Genomic DNA, 22135 nt, shown 5'->3' on the forward strand with positions numbered 1-22135 from the left:
GATGATCTTTTCTAATTCCTTATTTCCTGCCCTTCCCAGTCTCCATCTTCTTCTGATTTCTTGACTGCAGTCTCCATTTTGATTGATGATTGTTGCCACCTTTTTGATTGACCATTGTTATCTCCTTGTAAGCGAGATGTTATTGCCAAGAGAGAGAGAGAGAGAGAGACTTTGCTGACAAGCAAGACTTTTCCCTAAAGATTAGTGAAAAAGTCAGAATGCTTTGTAAACTAAACTATGAACTGACAAGCCACCAGAGGAAAGGCTGATAAGCTATGCTGACAAATCAACAGAAACATCTGGAAAAGAACGGGAGTTCTGTGGGGGGGAGTTCCAAAGTCTGAGAGCAACAACAAAGCAGGCTCTCTCCTGTGTCCCCATCAGATGTACCTGTAAATGTGCTGTGCCCAAATGTGCTGATGATCTTAACACCTGAGCCAGCTCATAGTAGGAGACACAGTCTTTGAAATAGCTTCGACCCAGGCCATTTGGTGCTTTACAGGTTAAAACCAGGATTTTGAATTGTTCCCAGAAACTGATCTGTTGAACATCTGGAACTACCTCTCCTCACTTCAGCTGTGTCTACGTTGTCAGGGGGACACCTGCAAGGGCACCTCTAGCAGGCTGTCTAAACCTGGCCTAATCCCCAGGCACAAGAGCCAGACAGCAGAAAGGGGGCAGGTCCGTGCCTGGAATTGTCAAACCAAGATCAAGACACTGCTTGTAGAAAAGGTAGAAGAAACCCCAGCAAGGATGAAGCAGCCCCTGGAAGAGAGGAATGGAGAAGCAGGCAGCTGAGAGGTGAAGGGTATAGAAGAGGTGCTTGAGGCAGAAGGGAGGAAGTCACAGTGGGAGGAGAAAGAAGAGACTGAAACCTTGGACAAGGGTAGTTAGGTTTCAAGGGGGAGAAGAGACTGCCAGAAGAAGAGATGGCGAAGAAGAACTGGAGGAGGTATGCCAAGATGAAGAAGACCAACAGTAACCACCAGAATCCCCTTCATGTAGAGTTAGATTACATGAAAAAAGGAAGCCCGGTCTCTTAGTGCAGATTGGAATTCCGAAGAGAGAGGGAGAAAAACATAAAAACCCTCATTCTCTCCCATGCCTATATTACTGGGCATGGGGGGGGGAGGTAGATACCAGAAGCAGTGCACTCAACTGCAGCTGAGAACTGGGCCCAGGAAGCTGACACCAGCCCAGCTCTGACACTCAAGGATGAAAAGCCAAAGGAGCATCAGCATCACCTTCAGCAGGGACAGCTTTGGGCACCAACCCTGAATCTACCCTGCCCACTTTGCGGGCATAACAGCCCTTGATTTTGCCAGCCTCAACGTTCATACCCATGGGATGACCCACCATGAACTGGACTATAGACTGTCCTGTCCCAGTGCTGTCATACTGAGGTAGGGTTAAGAAGCCATTTACTAGCCCTGGGGAAAGTTGACCGAGTGAATCCGTTTTGTTATACTCCTCTTTCCAATTGAAACAAACCCCATTTTGTTTGAACCATCTCTTGTCAGGTCCACGGATCAGGGAAAGGAGGAGGGATTACCCACCCACCAGGCTAGGTTCAGCTGCACATCATATATTCCCACACTACTTTGACCCTTCCGAGTTTCTCTGTGTCCTGCTACCTCCACCCAGAACATGATGGTTATGCTTGCTGAGGTTTATGCTAAGTACAGGTACATTTGGTAAAGACAGGAGAGAGGGCCTTCTCTGGTGCTGCTCCAAAAACGATGCAATGTGGAAAGCTGGGCTGACCCATCTTTGCTCTCTTTCCTCAAGTGAGGTTTCTTAACACAATTCAGCTTTTGTTGTTCTTAATATGTTTTTAGCTTCTAGTTTTAACGTTCTATCTGTTTAATTCTTTTCAATTCTGTAATGATTTATTTCTCTCTCTTTTTTTGAGATTTTAATACTGTTTGTTTTAATATTGTAAGCTGCCTTGGGCCTCTTGAGGAGAAGGATGTGGTGTGAATATTTTAAATGAATAAATAAAAATAAATCGAGTCACTTTCTGCTATTAAAAGATTTGCAGCATTCTTGTCTTCGGGGAGCATCACAGAATAAGGTATACCATTCCATCATGCAAAGTGAAAATATTGTTTCCTATAATTTCCAGCATTTTGTTCTTATATATTGGCCTCTGGTAGCTATTCCAAGCCACAAAAAACTATGCTGTAATGGGAACTGAAGGAAATATTTTGTATGGTTTGATTCTGGACAAGAAATCAGAGTGTACACATTCAGCTCTGAAGTAGTTACCTTGATGAGCTACAAAAGTATTGTGACCTATTTGAGAGGATGACTAATGGGTAACACCAAATGATATATTTATTACAGGGTTTTTGTTACTTTTTGTTTTGTTTTTTGGTAGAGATGATTTCTCCAAATAATGAAGGACACCAATTTGTCACAGCATGCAATTTTTCCTTGCTGGCATAGGTTGCACTGGGTGTGCTTTATTTTGTGACAGGTCAGTGGAAGGTAAACAAAGGCTTAAGCTATAAAATCTGATTGCCGAGGTGTGCATCTCTGAGGAAGTCCCCTTGTGGGAGGGAAAACAAAGGCTGCCTCCTTCCCAACCCTGCTCACTGGTCCTAAGAGCAGCAGGAGAAGCGTTCTATGAAGTTGTTGTGGGTTTTTTGGGCTCTTTGGCCGTGTTCTGAAGGTTGTTCTTCCTGACGTTTCGCCAGTCTCTGTGGCCGGCATCTTCAGAGGACTGGAGTAGGAACTCTGTCCGTGCTCTGTGAAGATTAGCAGGGAGCATTCTGCTCTCTGCAGAGCCAGCAGTTTTCAGATCTTGGGAATGGCAGATTCTAGAGTTGAGGAACAAATTGTTAATTTCTGTTTCTTACCATTACATGTTAATTTTTCCACTTAACACAGGCCCAATGGCCAAATGGCAGCACTTTACCTTCTTTAAAAAAACATTCAGTATAACCTGAGGGATGTTTTCTCATGTTAATTCCCATAAGTTATCACTGTTTCCTCTGTGGCAAAAGGAGAGGATTTCCTTTTCATTGTTAAAGGCTACTTGACATGGGAAATCTTGTAGTACAGTATTTAACTAAAAGGATATTGCAGTGATGCATTCCAATTCAAAATTAAGCAAAAATAAAGCAGCTGTTGGGGTTGAAAAACTCGGGTGGGGGATGAAAGTCCATCTGCTTACTATGGAAATAAAGTTTTGCCCTTAATTCTTTTCAATATAGAGTCTATACAGTGAGGTATATCAGAAAAATGAAAAATGTAGGATGTGCCCAACTCCTTTCATTAAAAAATAAAATCTTTGTGAAACAGCAGCATAATCCTACTCATAATCAAATGGGCTTACTCTAGTTGAAACTTACAGGATTTCAGCCAATATGTCTACTCAGAAGTAATTCTCACTAAGTTATCTAAGGTGAGTGGGTACAGGATTGTAGCCTTCATTTCTAGCAAGCCCATTCTTATGGAAGATGCACTGGATAAATTTTTAGCTCTCTAAGGTATCCTTCCCAATTTGGATTCCTAGTGTGGTATAGTATGGTAGTATAATGGAAAGAGTGGCTGACTAGGACTGTGGAGAACAGGGTCCAAATCTCCACTTGCTTGTGGAAACTCTCATTCCCTATTAGGGGCGCTATAAGTCAATTCTGACTTGACAGCACAGAACACGCCAGGTAACCTCTGCATGTAAAAGACTTGCAGATATTACCAATAAATGAATACATTAATATGGCATCAAGGTGTTCAAAACACAGTGCAGATCCATTTTAGAACATTTAACTATTAATTGTGCCATCAGGTGTTTTCTCTGTTGCAAACAACAACTGAAATTTTTATATTCCTCTAAGTTCAAGATTCCTTCTTGGGTATAACAAAAATACCCTCTCTTTTGTTATCCAGGCAATCTCACTGTGTAGCATTATGTTTATTAGAAAAGTGGGAAAAATTATGAAGCCTTTTCATTTTAATTCTTTGATTTCTGTTATAAGTTGACTTAGATTGTGACTGTCAGAGATAATTTTGCTTGAAGTAAAAATAATGTTCTCACACATACATTACTGAATCACAAATACGATTGCAATCTCAAGGCTCAGATGCTTGAAGATGCAGCACTTTATCATAGACAGATTTCTATAAGACATGTTGATGCCCTACAAGCCTTCCCAGTAGTTCCTCTTTTCTCAGATTTTCCAAGGACTTTTTTCATTGTGGTCAGCTTTACTTAGAATAATAAGAACAATGTTGCTGTTGTTATGTATCCAAAGAAGCACACAACTTGAAAGAACACAGTTAAGCATTTATTTCATGTTTGCAAGCATGGAAAAAGCACAACCTTGCAGGGTGTGATCTCTCCAGTTTTTCAGACACATCTTATATACCCGACATGATTGTTCCTCTCTATCGCTCTGGCCAATCGGGCCAAAAGCGGAAGGCTTACATTCTATCTCGTTGCAACAGTTCACATTTCCCCTTTATATGCTGGTATATACCTAATCTATTTTTCCCACTCGCTGCTGGTGGAGTTACTACACCCTTATCTATTGCTCAATTGTCCTTGTGTGTCTTGAAAAACCAAGAAAGCTGTCTACACCCCGTTGTTCTCTATCACTGTGAAGGAGAAAAGGAAACAAGTGAGCCTTCCTTATCTGCAAGACCTTTAAAAGAGGAAATGGATATCAATAAGGGTGGCATAGGAGGAATGACAGCAATGTTAGTGGAAGAGAAGAAGAATATAGAAGTCTGCTTAGTGGAGGAGGGAGAAGGAAGAAAAGGGGAGGAGTTAAAACTCTCCCTGTGGGAGGAGGAGATAAAAGCAGGGGGAGAAAGGAGGCTTAGCAGCCGGGTAGAGGAAGGAAGTCAAGAGAGCAAGATAGAAGTAGAATCAGGGAAAGGTGATCCAGAATATTAGAAAGCGCACGACCTTCTAAAAGACTTTCCTAATCTGAAAATAGGAGGTTTACTTCCCAACCCAGAGGTCCCAAGGGAAAGTGAAACAGTCTATGAAACGCAAGAATGGACCGAGATTGTGTTTCCGCTTGGGCAAGGACATGGGAGAAAGGTGATCTCTCCAGATTCAGCGTACAACACCCCACCGAAGGAGGGAGACTGGGCATGCCACCCATGTTGTGGGATGGTCTGCGTGATGAGGAGTGCACCCCTACGCAAGATTACCAATCGCGAGCGGTTTGGTTCAGCCCCACAGTGAATGAACAGTTGTTGAATGAGAAATCTTTATGGACAAGTTATGGACAGTTACCCAATTTGTCATGTTTCGGCCCAGTTGGTGTTATTTATTTATTTATTTATTTATTTACAATATTTTTTAGCCGCACCATTGCCAGTGGCTTCTGGGCGGCGTACAACATTAAAACCTAAAAACATTAAAAACATTTTAAGAAACAGTATAAAATACTATATATTAAAATATTTCTTAAAACAATTAAAACATTAAAATTAATTAATTAAAATGCTGGGTGAACAGAAAGGTCTTTGCCTGGCGCCGAAAGGCCAAGAGTGTCGGAGCCAGGCGGATCTCTCTAGGGAGGGTGTTCCAAAGTTGGGGGGCAACAACCGAGAAGGCCCTATTTCGACATGCCATCCCCTTCACCTCTTTCAGGGATGGCACCTTCAGAAGGGCCTCCTGGCCTGATCTTAGAGGACAGGCAGGCACATATGGAAGAAGGCGGTCCTTTAGATAATACTCTGCATGTTAATAAAGTAGAAAGTGAGAATTCTTTAACTCAGTCTCAGCCTCTTATTCCTGCCAAATGTGAGGAACTGTCACCAGCTTTAAAAGAACCCAATCACAGCTGCTATAGCTACCCAAAGTCCCCCTTTTCTCCTTACTTGTTACACACTGTTCCAGTAACTATTGCTGACTTTGTACTGACAGAGGGAGAGCACGAAATTGCCACACAACTCTTGTTTACACATCATTCAGATAGTTCTCCTATAACCACGTCTTCTGAAGAGCTACAGGAGCTATGATAACAAGCTGCAAACAAGGCTGTATAGCCAATTCCCCCCCCCCCGGCCTGTGTGGCCAGTTAATGCAAACAAAATCCAGAGAAACCTGAATTCCCCAGGACATTCACAGTGAGGGAGTTCATATTTATCTCGCTATGTAGTCAGACTCTTTGATGGTATGGAATGCAGATAGGATCAGCACATTCCAGGCATACTGTCTTCAACCTATCCTGTCTCCAGTCATGCAATAAACAAGGCTTCTTCTTAAGAACAAAGAGAGGAATCATCGAATCGTTGTAGGGTTGGAAGGGACCTTGGAGATCTTCTAGTCCAACCCCTTGCCCAAGGCAGGATAACTCATCCCGGACCGCATGCCATCCTGGACAGATGGCTATCCAGTATTTTCTTGAAAACCTCTAGTGATGGGGCACCGATAGCATTGAGAGGCAAGCTGTTCCACTGCTTAATGGTTCTCACCATCAAGAAATTCCTCCTTATTTCTAGGTTGGATCCCCCTCTGACCAGTTTCCACCCATTCGTTCCTGTCCTATCCTCAAGCGCAATGGAGAATAAATCAATGCCCTCTTCCCTGTGGCAATCCTTCAGATATTGGAATACTGCTATCATATCTCCCCTGAGTCTTCTCTTCGTTAAGCTAAACATACCTAGTTCTTTTACTCATTCTTCATAGGATTTAGCTTCCAGTCCCCTTATCATCTTTATTGCTCTTCTCTGCACCCCTTCTAGGGCCTCAGCATCTTTTTTGTATTGTGGTGACCAGAACTGGACACAGCACTCCAAGTGTGGCCTCACCAGCATGGCAGAGAGTGGTACTATCACTTCCCATGATCTTGATGCTATCCCCCGGGTACCTTTCCTCTTTCTCCTTCCTCCACCAGACAGACTTCTATCCTTCCTTTTTCCTCCTCTGTCTCTTTCCTTTTCTCTATCAATATTTCTCAGTCACCTCTCTCTCTCTGCTTCCCTTTTCCTCTTTAGATGTCTCTAGGGGTGAGGACGGCGCACTATCCTCCTTCTGTCCTTCACAATAGATATGAAGTAATAATCTGGAAACATATACTGTATAAACTGTGTTAATCTTGTTGTGATTTCCAGCGAGACTCCCGTACTGCATCATATAATAAAGATTGCTTGCATATTGCGCTCTCTCTCTCTCTCTCTGGTCTTTGCTAATTGCTCATGAATTTGTTTAGCAGGACCTCTAGCCTCAAACCAGGGTAACATCTGTAACATTCATTTTTAAATGCAGACTTTTTATATGTGCTTTACTAGTGTAGAATGAGATGATCTTCCTTAGTAATTCTTCTAAATACAGTTCCCACTTCCAAATTGGTGCAAACATCTATTTCAACAAGAAGTGTTAACATCAGTGATTTAGGGTACAGCTAGACAGGAAAGCTGTCTTAGATTGATTTAGGACAATCTGAAGTTTCCATTAAGATTTAAATTGCTGCTGTTGTTCATATGGAAGGTTTAACTATCTTAGAAAATTTTGGGTCTCAAATTGCTACAGTTCTCACCAGGATAATAGGCAACCCACATCCCCTCTGTCATTAACACTGCCATTTTCCCCATCTCTTTAAAAAAGAGCAACTAACATAGCACTGAATTGATATAATAACTTTTGAAATGGCAGTGCTTATCTGACAAAGCAGTAAACTGGAAAAGCAGAATTTAAAAATAGTTCAAAGGAGAGATGTGAGGTGCACACTTGGATGGACTATTCCCACTATAGTGACATACCTTTCCAGCAATGTCACCTTCCACTACTGCTGTTGCCCTGTACCTGTTCTCCAAGAATTTCTCGGCTCCCGTCATCAACAGAATCATCCATTCTCTTTCGCTCATGTGACTGTTAATCTTGAAGAGGGGATGGGTCTTAGTCTGGTTTCTCAGCTATGAACATTTTGCCTTGGTTGAGCCTGCCAGAAGACAAGTAATGGAATAGCTTCCTAACAGCACTGCTCTCAGCTTCCCTGACACATTCGAATCTCCTCACCACATTCAGGTGTGCATTCAAATCAATATACTGTATTACTTTTCAAAGCCAAAGTTCCAGACTCTGGTGATTTCCTTCACCTGCCGCAGGTAGCTTCCTCCAGACAACTGGTCAGTAGTGCATTGCCTGCCTCTAAGCTTGGTAACTGAGAAGGAGCCACACTGGCTAGGTGAGTAGCAGCAGGTCTTTTGAGGGATTGGGGAAAGGGAGAATAGAAAAGGCATCACTCATGCAGATCTACTGCCAGAGGCAACTCTCTCACTCTGAGACAGCTAGGCAACTATCCCTCACCCTGCTCGTGCACTGCTGATAGGATTTAACACTGCAAATTTAAAGCCTGCTTTCCACATGTCTTGCAGGCCTGTTTTCCTTCTGAGTTGCCAATCTGCTTTAAGTTGTCAAGTGCACACTGCCCCCCATGTAGCCAGAAAACTGTTGAGGAAATGTGTTCAAGCCCATTTGAGTTTCCATTGTAAACTGCAAGGCCCCATTCTCAAGTAGTCTCCTTGTAAAGCCACCTTATAATGTGTTTTTTTGTGTGTGCTCTCTGAACAGGAAGTTTATTTCAAATCCCCTTGTAACTGTTTTTGCTGAACCAAGCTTATAGATGGATACAACTTGTGGGTTTTGCAACAGGATGTACCCAGCTGAGGTTTTGCTGCTGCAAAACACCCGCAAGCTCTATCATTTCCTTTATTTTTGCTGGCCAACATATAGACATGTGTAATCAACAAGAAACAGCTTCACATGGGATTTATATGGCCTATGTGTATAACCTTTAAACATGCATATTAGCTGACCTAGTTTTGCTAAATATACCCACACTCCTTTCCTGTTTTTCCAATTAGTAACTGTTCCGGGATCTCACACCTGCAACTAGTGGTTAGCCTATCCCCTGATTGGAGGAGACCACTCCTGACGTGGTACAGGTGGTCTGGTTGGAGAAGACCATGGTTGATGTGGCAAGGGGAAGGCTATGATATTAGAGTATGTAAGAAAATGGCAGCCAAGAGCAGCTAAGCCCTTCCTTCTTGCTTTCTGTAACCCATCAGCTCTGGCTTTCTTCAAGCTACTATATGCCTGTTGATCTCTGAATAAAACTTCAGAAGACCTCTCAACGTGTTGCAACAATCTTTTGACCCCACTGAGTCAATGAACCTTCATGGTCATCTGAATCTGATGACATCAAAATGTGACTCTTCTGAGTATGGCTTATGCCTAAATAGAGGTTTCCAGAGTAGTGGTGTCAGTCTGCTATAGCAAAAACAATTATATGTCTTCTACTGTTGTGATCATATTTCGATGGCCGAATCACCAAGGAGCCCTAGGGAAGGGTAATTGCCACCATCCCAATTTTGTTAGAAGATAAGAGATCGAGGAACTTTAACCAAAATACTGTATATCCTTCTTAGCAGAGTGAATCAGAGCCAAGATTGGAATTCAAAACTGCTCCCTGGTGGCCAGCAAACCAGAATTGCCAGCTTTATCATCAATTCATTGAAACAGAGCATATGAAGAAAAATGATAGAAAGAAGCATATGGCTACCAACTGAAAACCACCATTGTAGAATTACAAAAATGATGATACAAACTGCCAAAAAGGAGAAAGAAAATACGTTATCCTAACTTACAGAAATTTAGCTACTAGCTGTAAAGCAGTGGTTCCCAACCTTGGGCCTCCAGATGTTCTTAGACTTCAACTCCCAGAAATCCTGGCCAGCAGGGGTGGTGGTGAAGGCTTCTGGGAGTTGTAGTCCAGGAACATCTGGAGGCCCAAGGTTGGGGACCACTGCTGTAGAGGATACCAGATCGCGAATAGCTTGCAAGCTGCTTTTGAACCTAGCAAGCAGCCTTTATTATTTAAGCCAAAAGGTACTTTCTCAGCTTTGTACTGAGGATGCAGAGCCAGGCAAATATGTCAATTTCAAAAGGTTCTTCGAGCCCAGAATGTCTTTTGATGCTCGGTTCAGGGGGAAAATTGCACCTCTGCTCTCCAGAATCCCTTTGTTCATTTGCCTCAGAGTAATGAGAGTATGGTTAATGAATCCAACTCAATACTTAAGATTAAGTTTTCTCCACAAGTGCTTTGAAGACTAGCAAGTGTTATCAGAAATAAACATTCATGGATTCTGATAAAGTGGACCACACTCCACAAAAGACCGTGCCATATAAAATGTGTTGGTCTCCACAGTGTCAAAAGATTCTTTGTTGTTTAAATTAGGGATGAAGGCCAAGGAATTTAAAAGGCTCATAAACAAATGTGTTGTGCTTTCATGAAACATTGTAAGAATATCCATGTAAAAATGACTCCAACCTCAAGTTCTACCAACTTGTGCAAAAGACTTGCAATTAGAACTAAATAACAGTACATCTTTATCGTGAAGGCTTTCACGGCCGGGATCTAATGGTGGTTGTGGGTTTTTCAGGCTCTTTGGCCATGTTCTGAAGGTTGTTCTTCCTAACGTTTTGCCAGTCTCTGTGCCCGGCATCTTCAGAGGACACCACTGTCCTGTGAAGATGCCGGCCACAGAGACTGGCGAAACGTTAGGAAGAACAACCTTCAGAACATGGCCAAAGAGCCTGAAAAACCCACAACAACCAACAGTACATCTCTTGGTACACTTTGAACATATATTTGGATGTAGGCCTGGTGTAAATAAATCATATGAACAAATGTATTTTATGTCCAAGTTAATATGTGGGAGCATTCAGATCAATCAACCAGGGGAGAAACTATTAAGAATAAACCTTCTAAAGAAAGGGGCCCTGTTCTTTAATTCTAATTTCCAAAAATGAACTGAGCTCAGGATACTTTCGTTTTTTTAAAAGTCCAGAGTACCCTGATCTTTGTTAATTTCAAAGCCTAATTTCAATGGGGAAAAAATGAAGTTTTCAGGAGGGGAAAGTTTCCATTTATTAAAAGAGTTATTTCCAACCACTGAACATTTTTAGAAACAGAAGGGAGGAAAGAATCACATTTCATTAAAATATATTTTAAAACTGGGAGCTCATCCAGTGTTGTTAGTTCGTTCATTTATCCAATGACTACTAGTCCACTTAGGTACATGATAGAAGCTCTCCATTGCTCCATCTTAAGACTGCAATTAGACACAGGAACCCTGGCTGTTGAACTTCAATCACCATTTTCTCTCCTAACCTCCTTTATTTTTTTTTCTTCTCCTTCTACCATCTTGCCTTGTGTAGAGATCTGGAGAACATGAAAGCTTGCATGCTGTTTTACAAACTTGAGTTGGTCCTTCTTGTGGCAATTGTGGACACTGGTGTCCATCTCAGTGGTGAAAGAAGGAGACAGCAGCCAAGGAGCAGAGTGAGCCTGAAGAGAGAACATTTATTTTTACCAGTAAAAAACAGGAACAATCACAGCACGGACAAAACACCGTCAAGCGTGTACAGAGGAAACACACTTATGATGCAGTTCTGGAGTCTTTTATACACTTTCTTATCAAAGGCAAAGGCAAGGCAAAGGCTTACGAGTACCAATTAACAAGCAGTGTTCAAACGATGACCTTAAAAGGAAATAAGGTGAGAGGAATCAGACAAGGCAACTGTAACTGTTGAGCTATATTTTGTTGCTAGGCTGATACAGCTGGTGAGTTTCCTTGAAGGGACATCCCAGCCAGGCATCTTGTTTTGTCAGCCCAGTGCAGTACACAGTAAGCAATAAAGCATGCAGGAATAAGGCGCTAAGAGGCATACAAACAACTGATTTTTAAAAGTTTTATAGCAGTCCTTGTAAAGGCATTTCCTTGATCTGGGTTTCATTCTTCCCCCTTATGACCAATGGTCATTTAATGTAATAATTTCTTTTGTTATATTTACTTGTTGTTTTATGTGTCTGTAAGCCGCCTAGAGTGGTCGCAAGACCAGATAGGCGGGATATAAGTAGAATAAATAAATAAAATGGGGTTAACATGGCATTTTATAACAAACATAAATGTACATAACATGGCAGGTTTTTCTACAGAGGAGGAAGAGTTGCAAGCTACAGTCATGCAAGAGACCCACAGGTAACTACATAACTATATTTTAGAACCTCCAGTAAACAGTAATGCTAAACAACAAGCTAAAGTTTGTAAAGCAAATATGGACAACTCTAGCTGTTGATAGCAGTCAATTGCAAATATAATTTCAGTTTGCTTTGTTTGTTTGTTTGTGTGCCCCTTTCTCCCCAAAAGGACCCAAGGTGGCTTACATTACTAAACAGTATTTAAAAGCTAAAACTGTTAAGTATACAGATATACAAATATGAATGGGAGAATGGCAGTTGTTTTCTTAATCCTTCAGGTAGCTGTTGTTGGCCTGTGTGCTCAAAGGCTTTGCCAGTCTCCACTGGTTCAAGGTTGTGATGTTTCTTTCTTTCTTCATTTCACTCTTGCCTGGCTGACCTTCCTCTGTGGCTTTGCTTCTCTCCATTCCTGCCTCCTCTTATCTTTCTCCACAGATGTTGCTTTTTTCTTTTGATTGTTTTCTTCTGCTTCCTCCAACGTTTTTTTCCTTCTCCTCCTCTTTATTGTGATATCTTGTGGACTATACAATGTTTTAAATCAAACAAACAATGTTTGGCTTTCTTTCCACACAAACATCTGTTTTAAAATCTCACAGCCCACTCTCCCTTCTCTCCCTCCTGTGACCTTGACAGGGCTTAAATTCCAGTAAAAAGGTATTTACACACACAATCACAAAATAGTTTCCTTAAAAAGTAACTCCTTACCTAGTTCGCCCAATAAATCCCCAGAAGAAAGAATTACCAAAAAAGTGAGCTTAGAACTCTTTGAGTAATAATGCTGATCTACAGCCAAAATGTTTCCAAAATAAATGTAATCAAACTTTACTAATTCTGAGCCACTGAGAATGAAAATTATGCTTAAATTGATGATTGGCTTAAAATATACCATTGGGTCAGTAAATACAACCTTTGACTTGGGAATGGCAGAGGATAAGTGAGTTATAAAGGGAAGGGATCTCAGTTTAAACCAGAAATGACTAAAATCATCTTTGACTGGATCTATGAATAAATCTATGACTGGGTTTGTACCATACTTGCTTTTTAGGCAGAACAATTTTAGCCTGCAACAACGTTGATGGTGTGATGGCAGCCCTCAACATTGTTCACAATCCAGATGAGTAGAGACTAGAAGTGGGAATATTCATATCCGTAAATGTATACGAACATCTCCGTCTCAGTGGGACATAATGAGGGTCCAGCTGCCGGGACTGGACCGTCCACTCACTTGTCCCAGTGCCACAAAGGTCCCGCTCTTCCTGCCAATGGCACTAGGAGCTCTGCTGTTTCCCTGCTCAGCTGGCCAGTCCAGGCAGGGGGTGGGAGGATGTGTCTCCCCACACAGCTGCTGAGTGGCCACCCAGGCAGAGCTCCTGGCTCCACTGGCGGGAAGAGTGGGACCTTCACAGTGCCAAGACACATGAGTAGACAGTCCAGTCCTGGGGGCCGGACCCTCATTAGGTCTACTTGGCACAGGGATCCCCATCTCTAGTGGAGACTGTTCATTGATTCAGCAAAGAAGAGCCTAAAACCTCTGAAGATGCCAGCCACAGAGACTGAAGAAACGTTAGGTAGAACAACTTTCAGAACACAGCCAAAAAGCTCGAAAAACCCACAACAACCAGCCTTAAAACTGTTTTGCTGCATAATAGCAATGTTTTCCCACCAATTCCAGTTGGTCCTGCAGTCCATATGAAGGAAACATATGAAAACATGAAACAACTTTTGAGGTGCATAAATTATGACAAGCATCAGTGGCAGCTTTGTGGTGATGTGAAGGTTGTTGCTCTCTTGCTTGGTCTGCAGACTGGATACACAAAGGAATGCTGTTTTCTCTGTGAATGGGATAGTTGTGCTACATCAAGATAGACTGGCCACTCCAGCAGTCATTGGAGCCGGGGGGGGGGAGTGTTGAGCATCCACCACTAGTTGAACCAATGAAGATTTTGATACTACCCCTACACATCAAGCTGGATCTGATGAAGAACTTTGTCAGGGCCATGGACAAAACACAAGCAGCTCTCAAGTACCTCCCTGGAAAATTTCCAAGGTTAAGTGAAACTAAGATAAAGAAAGGTGTCTTTGTTGGTCCTCAGATTCGTGAACGTCTTTGAGATGATGCATTTGACCATGGGTTTTGTAGCAAGGAAAAGATGGCATGGAAAGTTAGTGGCAATAAATTTTCTCAGAAACAAGGTTTGCTGGTGGAAAACCTCCTCGAGGCATACAAAAACCTTGGTTGCAACATGTCACTAAAGATACATTTTTTGCACTTTCATGTAGATTTTTTCCCACTGAAGCAGTGGAAACAGTAACCAATCAATTGTTTTAATTGTCATATTTGAATTCAGCACATCAAAATACATAGTAAATAGGACATATTATCTCTGAAGCAGACGACTTCTAAAAAATTGTAGGCCAATTTTTCCTCTCACCAGTCACATTTAGAAGAGCCACAGTGGTGAACTGCGGACTGAATTATCTGCCTCTGATGTTGAGGGAACAGTACCTGGTGGTTAACCAAGAAATGAAGCTAAGATCAGAACTGTATTGCTGGTTTCACCTGAAGTCTCATTCTTGACCTGAGAACAATGTGTTATGTGCTAGCCTTTCAATCAATGTTTCTTCTATGTTTATAAAAAATAAGACTTCCAACCTTTAGTTAATTGTCTAGTGCTTGACTTTTAGTGTCAGCATCCTGTTTATCTGAACCACATGCTGTCTCCCTCCAACTTTAATTGTTACACACCATCAATTTGTCTCCGATATATGGTGGCCTTATGAGTGAGTGACCTCCAAAACATCTTGCCCTCAACAGCCCTTGTAAAAAAACAACAACTGTGGTTTCTTTAGGAAATCAATCTCTCTTGTATTTGGCCTTTTCCTGTTGCCTTCAACTTTCCAAGCATTACTGTCCCTTCCCTTCTCCTTATATATCCAAAGTATGACAGTCTCAGTTTTGTCCTTTTTGCTTCAAGGTAAAGTTTAAGCTTGAGTTAATTTAAGGGCCTTTCATTTGTCTTTGTGGTTGTTCATAATATTTGCAAAGTTCTCCTCCAACATCATATTTCAAAGGAATCAGTTGGGTAGAGTTCGTTGACCTGCAAAAGGTCAATGAACTCTACCCAGCCACAAGGACTGGTGATCACTGCACAGAAAGACCAGCTAATGACACCCATCAATCACAGTGACAGATCATCTCCTCCCCTTATCACAACAATTCACCCATAACAAAAACACCCTGATCACCATAATCTCTCAGTCTCCTGAAAAGGACAAAAAACTGATGCACAGCTACAAATACTCAACTTTTGCTGTTTAGTCCTTTAGTCATGTCCGCCTCTTCGTGAACCCATGGACCAGAGCACGCTAGGCCCTCCTGTCTTCCACTGCCTCCCAGAGTTGGGTCAAATTCATGTTGGTAGATTTGATGACACTGTCCAACCATCTCGTCCTCTGATATACCCTTCTCCTCTTTCCCAACATCAGGGTCTTTTCCAGGGAGTCTTCTCTTCTCGTGAGATGGCCAAAGTATTGGAGCCACAGCTTCAGGATCTGTCCTTCCAGTGAGCACTCAGGGTTGAAAATACTCAACTACACTGCACTAGAACACAGAGTTCTAACTCCTGTCCTCTGAAGATGCCAGCCACAGAGACTGGCAAAATATTAGGGGGAAAAAACCTTCAGAACACAGCCAAACAGCCCGAAAAACCTACAACAACCTATCGGTTTTTTTCCTTCTAAGTTTTTTTTTAACTCTCCAGCTTTCACAAATGGACATAGTAATTAGGAATAAAATGGTGTGGATTATCATGGCCTTGATCACCAATGACAAATCCTTATATCTGGGGATCTTTTTTAGTTCCTTGATAGTTGCCTTTCTAAGTCTCAGTCTTCTTCTGATTTGCTGCAGTTTCCATGTGGATTGATGACCGAACCAAGTTATACAAAATATTTAACCATTTCTATTTCTTCGTTGTCAACATTACAGTTAAATAATTATTCTGTATTATTTTTGTTTCATCTTGTCTTCTTAGTGTTCATCTACTGTCCTATTTTTGTACTTTCTTCTTTCACTTTCATCAGCTGTCAAGTTGTTGGTGCCTTCTGCCAGTAATACAGCATCATCTGCATCTCTTAAATTATTGACATCATACAGTCAAACTAAGAGCTGGGCTGGATTTCGATGGAGGAGGAGTGAATAGCATTGGAACAAAGGATGAAAGAGCTTAATTCAAAATCTTATTTAGGAGCCCTACGGATTACTGAAGAGCCACCAGAGGCTCCAGTGCATCATGCATGACTCAGCTTAATTTTATGCCTCCTTTGGCCTCATACCAAAAGCCCAAAACAAGCAATTAATTCAGACCTCCAGCGAGAACAGTTTGTGCCTCCCCTGAAGGCCTGCTGGGTAGAAAGAGAGAGAGAGAGATAGGGTTCTTTCAGACACTACCTGCTGCCTCCAAATAATTTATTTTCTGGTGTCCACTACAACTGAGATTGCAATAAGCTTCCCACACCTTATTAATGCAGACACAGCTGTGTGGAAAAGGAAGTACTCACAACGTTTACAGTTATACATTAGTCATTTCCTTTGTCTCTTGCCTACGTGACTAGAGTCCACTAAAGCAATACCTGCCTTATTAGGAAATTGTCCGAGACCAGCTTGTTGATTGGTGAAAGATAAATACTTGTAACTTGCTAATTGGTAGACACAGATGCTATACTCCTCTTTTCTTTTACCAAACACTATAAAAGTTGTGTGGCTATGTGGAGGACAGTTTCACTTAAGAATTGTAATGAGATGTACTGAGGGTTTAAGAAAATGAATATTCATGCTGGCCACCAGAGACATCCACTTTTCGTTCAGAGCAGGTTCCTTTGAAATTCCTTTCTAAGCGCTAGTCCTTCGAATTTCCTTGGGGAGAAGCTTGTGTTTTGTTTTATTGCTTTATGGTACTTTTGCTAAAGGTAGGGGAGCGTTTACATATTTCAGACAATGGCTTTGCTATACATATGAAAATACATTGGCTAGATATTTATGTGATAGCTAAATTCTAATGCATTTTGTTACATTTCAAAGCATTAGGGAGATCTCCTGAGCTACACCATAATGCTGTACTTCCTTGTTTTTTGTCCTGGGCTCACCTCTCACCAGTGAAATAAATTATCTCTTTCTGTTTCACTATCTGACTTTCCTCTGCTAAATTGCCTCCAGCCTTATCAAGAGAACAAATCTCCAGGTGAACATTTGCCTCATCTGCAACAAAAATCTAAAGCGAATACTGGAGGCATCTCATTTTAAAGGAGACTCACACGTTCAGGAAAAAAACAGTGAAGTTTTGTGGCATCTTAAAAACGACTAGATTTCATCTGGAACAAGCTTTTATAGACTGTTTATTCGAATGCAACAAGTAGACTCCTGATCACTCACCTAGCGTTGTAAACAGTGGATGCTGAAGGGCCTTTCTCCCAGTGAAGCAGAGAAGCAGTAACAAAGCTGCTTAAAGAAAGTAAGTTTGTTTTTACTGGTAAAAACAGCTTCGCAGGAAAAGAGGATAACAAGTCAGGAAGCACACTCTTCCTGTTGCTAAGTCTGTCATACTTTCCTTTTGCACAAGCCATATAGCTTATATGGGCCAATTAACAAGCAACATTCTAACAATAACCTTATCTAAATAGGTTTGGAAGACGTAGCTGTGTTAGTCTGTGCAGGCATATTAGACAAAATCCAAAGAAACAAAACAAAAAAGGACAAAAGCATGTGGCGCCTTAAAGACTAATTGCTGTATTTTAATGTAAGCTTTCATACACACATCCATTTCATCAGACATATGGAAACAGGATGAAATATTGAATAAAATATCAATTTCACAAATATGAACATTCTAAATAGTCATTGGCTCTTGAGTACATGGTACATCTACATACTGCAGTCTGTGAGCCAGATATAAGAAATCTGGAAGTGTTAAAACACTCTTGTACCAGCAAGCATGAGATTTGACCATACACAGACTCAAGAGAGAACAAGCGCTGTTTATTTTGAATGGCCACTCGGGTCCCCCAGACACGAGGGACCCCGATCAAACAATGCAAAGAACTTTTATTACTTCTAACCACAAGGAAATAAGGTTACAAAAATATCTATTGGCAGACAATTAGGTAAGGGGGCTTGACTACAGAGTCTTCTACCTATAGGAGTTCAAGAGGGGCTGGTGTTTCTAAGTATTACATTTGAGCAGGTCCCCCGCCCTGGGTTATTCTAATTTAATAGCAAGCGTTACATTTCAAGAGGAAACGAAATACACAGGATATCTGTGGTTTAGCCGATATTAACCACAAACTCAGCCATCTGTGCTGTAAACCGTTGATCGGTGCTCCAGACCTGCACACGAAAAATACAGTGGGGTCTCGACTTACGAACTTAATCTGTATTGGAAGGAAGTTCTCAAGTCGAAAAGTTCTTAAATCGAATCTGCATTTCCCATAGAAATGCATTGAAAACCATTTAATCTGTATCTGCTCTTTTTGACCATAGAAACTAATGGGAAGCTGCTATTCCGCCTTCTGCCACTAGAGGGGAATTTTTTTCTTTTTTCCTTTTAACCTAAGATGGCTTAGCTTTAAAAAAAAGGGAAAAAAAGAGTTCGTAACTCGAATCTAAATTCGTAAGTCGAGTCCCTATATTCCTATGAGAGCAGTTCGTAAGTCGAAACGTTCGTATGTCGAGCCGTTCGTAAGTCGAGACCCCACTGTAACAGGATATTTGTGGTTTCTGCAGGAACAGGTGTTCAAGAGAAAGATAAGCAGGTTCCCAACTGATGCAAAGAAATTCATTTTCTGTTAATTTTTAGAAGAATTGGGGTCTGGGGAGGGGGCTATGGAAGCATCCTTTAATAAACTCAGGCATTCACGCTCACAAGTCTATGACTTATGTTGTCTTAGAATACTGTTGTAAACTTTCCTCTAGGAGACAGAAAACACACCAGGACTGAGCAAAGATGGAGGGAGGAGAGAGAGAGAAGAGACAGAAGGGAGTTGAAGACTGAGGATTCACTTAAAACTCAAGAGAGAAAGGAAAAGAGAATATTAAATATCAAGCTGAAAGAAGATGGCAGAGAAATCCTTTGTGTTAATGTAGGAAATATTGACAGTTTTTTTAACCTTTGACCATTGTGATGAGAGATGGGCTTGATATGTATGTAGATGTACCACACACCCAAGAGTCACTGAATGAAAATATTGAATGAAACGAAACAATGAACGAAAACAACATTGCAAAGGACAGACAATAAGCAAAAGTAAAAGCTGTCGGAAGCTGAGTCAGAACTCTGAACACAGCTTTTCAGCAACTGTTGTATAGAGACAAGAGAACTAATACAACAAGCAGTGCAAAGAAATAGAGAAGAACAAAAGGGGGAAAACAAGAGATCTCTTCCATATGATCCAAGAAATCAAAGAGAAATTAAAGCCTAGATTAGGAATGCTGAATGGTCAACAGGGAAGCACACTATCTGATCAGAAGAAAATCAAGAGAAGGTGGAAACAGTATATTGAAGACCTATAAAGAATGGATAAAAGGATGACAAACTCTTTTGAAGAAGAATCGTATGATGAAGAATCCGTAGTTCTAGAAAGCAAAGTGAAAGCTGCTCTGAAAGCATTACGAAGAAATAAATCACCGAGGTAAATGGAATACTGATAGAACTGTTTCTAGCCACAGAAACCGAATCTGTCAAAATCCTATCAAGCATATGTCAACAAACATGAAAAAGAAAATGGCCCATAGACTGGAAATGCTCCATATACATTCCATTCCCTAAGAAAGGAGAGGCCAAGGAGTGCAGTAGCTATAGGACTATTGCTTTAATTTCTCATTCAATCAAAATGATGCTCAAGGTGTTGCAATAAAGGCTTTTACCTTATATGGAGCAAGAAATGCCTAACATTCAAGCTGGATTCTTAGAAGGAAGAGGCATTCAAGATAATTTAGACTACATAATTAAGAACTACAAATCAGACCCATTATTGAGACCGGCAACAGGGCTACAGGGTGGTAGAATGAAACTCTTGAACACTTGTGGGGGTTAATTATTTAGCTTTTTTGTGATTAATATTTTTATTATTTTATTTTATTTTGTTATTATTATTTTTGTCTTTATTGTTTATTATTTTTGATTACTTATCTTAATTATTATTAAGTTTGATACTGTCGTTTACATGTTTTATTGATGTATTGAGTTTATTGTTGTATTGTATAATTCTTTTTTTTCCTTTTTTCCCTTTTAATTATATTAAGTTATTAGTTCTTTTTTTATTCTTCTTTCTACTTTTCCTTCTCGTCATGGATTGGAGGGCCTGCCTTCCCAGCGGGGGGCCACAAAACATCTCTGTCATCACGGGTAGAGGGCGATATGGCATTGGCTCCTTCCCTACTCGTGTTAGAAGAACAAGGGACAGATGTTTACAGGCTGTTCCTTGTTCTGAGATGGAGACCAACCTCCAGTGCCGAGGTAGTCAGACCAGCCAACCCTCTACTCTACGCCTGGTGTTGTTGAACGCCAGGTCTGTATCTAACAAAACCCAGCTAATTTATGATCTTATTCTGGAGGAAGATGCAGACCTGGCCTGCATAACCGAAACATGGATTGGTCCCCCTCTAGCTCTCATCTGCCCGCCCGGTTATGCTGTCCAACACCAGGGCAGACTAGAGGGTCGGGGGGGGAGTTGCCATCGTTTATAAATCCAACCTGGAAGTAATTAGGCGCTCCTCGGTGGTAAAACCGGGTCTTGAGGCTCTCCACGTGTGGATCGGGGCCAGGGACGGTATTGGGATCTTGCTGGGTTACCGTGCTCCCCGCGACCCAGCCATTTCCCTACCGGAGCTGGTGGACTTTGTCTCCGCGGCACTGTTGGGCTCCCCGAGATTGTTGGTCTTGGGGGATTTCAACGTGCATGTGGGGGCAGAGCCCGCTGGACCAGCTCTTGAGTTCTTGGAGACCATGGCCTTCTTGAATATGTCCCAACATGTCAACGGCCCTACGCACGTGGGCGGCCATACATTAGATTTGGTTTTTTCCACCAATGGGAGTGAGAGTGGACCGATGGTGACTGACCTTGAGTCGGTCCCCTTGTCATGGTCGGATCACCACCTAATAAAATGCTTCCTCAAGATGGCCCTCCCCCCTCGCAGGGAGCAGGGATCTATTGTCATGGTCCGCCCTCGAAGGCTACTGGATCCGACTGGATTCCAGGATGCCATGAGAGGGGTTACGGCTGACCTGGCTGGCGCTCCTGTCGAGGCCCTGGTTGACGGCTGGCTCACCGCCGCGGCTAGTGCTGTTGACATGATCGCACCTAAACGCCCTCTCCACTGCAGAGATCGCCCGGCGCCCTGGTTTAACCAGGATCTTCGGGTGTCGAAGCGGGTCAGGAGACGGCTGGAGCGCAAATGGAGAAAGGACCCGACGGTTTTCAATCGTATAGCTGTTAAGGTCGCAACTAACCTTTACCAGTCCAAGGTAAAGGCTGCCAGTAGAACTTACCTCGCTAACCGGATAAGTGAGGCATCTAACCAGCAGGCGGAACTATTCCGTATAGTACGTGACCTATCCGGAGTTGGCCTGGGAGATAGGCCTCCCCCTAGTCTTACCCCGGACCAATTTGCAGCATTTTTTAAATCCAAAGTGGAGGCCATCCGCCGGGATCTCGCTCCTTTTTTGAATACAGTGAGTCGAGTTGAGATGTCCAGCGCCCCGTCTTGCCCGGTGTCTTTTGACTCATTTCAGCCCGTATCGCCCGACACTGTCGCCAGGACGCTTGATTGCTGTCGTGCCACCACCTCCTCTTTGGACCCCTGCCCGGCCTGGCTAATCAAGGCAGCCAGGCCCTCAACAACGGAATGGGCTACTGTAATAATTAATGGGTCTTTCCTTGAGGGTAGATTTCCCTCTGCCCTCAAGGAAACACTCATTAGGCCCATAAGAAAGAAACCTAGTTTGGCGGCGGACGAAATTGGCAACTATAGGCCCGTCGCCAATGTTTCTTTCTTAAGCAAGGTAGTCGAGAGGGTGGTGGCCGATCAGCTCCAGGCGTTCCTGGATGAAACAGATGCCCTGGATCCATTCCAG

At 42.1% G+C, this 22135-nt stretch overlaps 3 long non-coding RNA genes across 3 annotated transcripts; 2 read left to right on the forward strand and 1 right to left on the reverse strand.

The window, feature by feature from the left end:
* Window positions 1-325: 325 nt before the first annotated feature.
* On the forward strand, window positions 326-12005 carry LOC140707283 (uncharacterized). The gene is made up of 2 exons (XR_013536747.1): window positions 326-8150; window positions 11186-12005. It is a non-coding gene; the product is annotated as an uncharacterized LOC140707283 (long non-coding RNA).
* On the reverse strand, window positions 10871-18985 carry LOC140707282 (uncharacterized). The gene is made up of 2 exons (XR_012087211.2): window positions 17440-18985; window positions 10871-12529 (listed from the first exon to the last, which is right to left on the reverse strand). It is a non-coding gene; the product is annotated as an uncharacterized LOC140707282 (long non-coding RNA).
* LOC144583132 (uncharacterized) lies at window positions 15796-20200 on the forward strand. Its single transcript, XR_013536750.1, has 2 exons — window positions 15796-17518; window positions 18976-20200. It is a non-coding gene; the product is annotated as an uncharacterized LOC144583132 (long non-coding RNA).
* Window positions 20201-22135: the final 1935 nt, after the last annotated feature.

This window comes from Pogona vitticeps, chromosome 5 (assembly GCF_051106095.1).
Source record: "Pogona vitticeps strain Pit_001003342236 chromosome 5, PviZW2.1, whole genome shotgun sequence".
NCBI lineage: Eukaryota > Metazoa > Chordata > Lepidosauria > Squamata > Agamidae > Pogona > Pogona vitticeps.